Below are 585 nucleotides of genomic sequence, written 5' to 3'. Positions count from 1 at the left end.
GTGTGGGTGTGGGTGTGTGTGTATAGACATATCATACCGTAGGCTTTATGTATACGTTTTAGAATTCCATAACACTAATTAAAAATGAAATATATAATATAGGCCTATATACTTTACATCAGTGATATTTTAACTGCATGTACTGAAAAGTTAACGAGTAGAATTATGGAATAATTACTTTTTATAATCTCAAAAGTCAATTTGATTTTTACTCTAGGCATAGCTATCTAATACATTCATATATTAAATCATATGTTATCACTCAGTCACGATAAACATCAAAATTATTTTAAATGTGCAACCAATATTTCATTATGTTATATTAAATTTATACTGTAATGTAACACAGAAATATTAAGAATTATTTAATTAAAATGACTTTATTGCTGAAGTATACTAATATATTGTAACTGTACATATCTCTCTTATTGTATTAGTCTTTGATCTCGGAATTGCATTATAGTCTGTATTTTTTTTAACAATAATGTATTGTAACATTCTCGCAATTGAAACTTTAACTGCAATGATGTGAAATAAATAAATCTTGAATCTGATCTCATATTGACATAATTTATAATATATACT

Source organism: Anneissia japonica, unplaced genomic scaffold (assembly GCF_011630105.1).
Source record: "Anneissia japonica isolate Jap-2015-1 unplaced genomic scaffold, ASM1163010v1 scaffold131_len961581_cov171, whole genome shotgun sequence".
Taxonomy (NCBI): Eukaryota; Metazoa; Echinodermata; class Crinoidea; order Comatulida; family Comatulidae; genus Anneissia; species Anneissia japonica.
Note: the sequence above shows the minus strand (reverse complement) of the source record.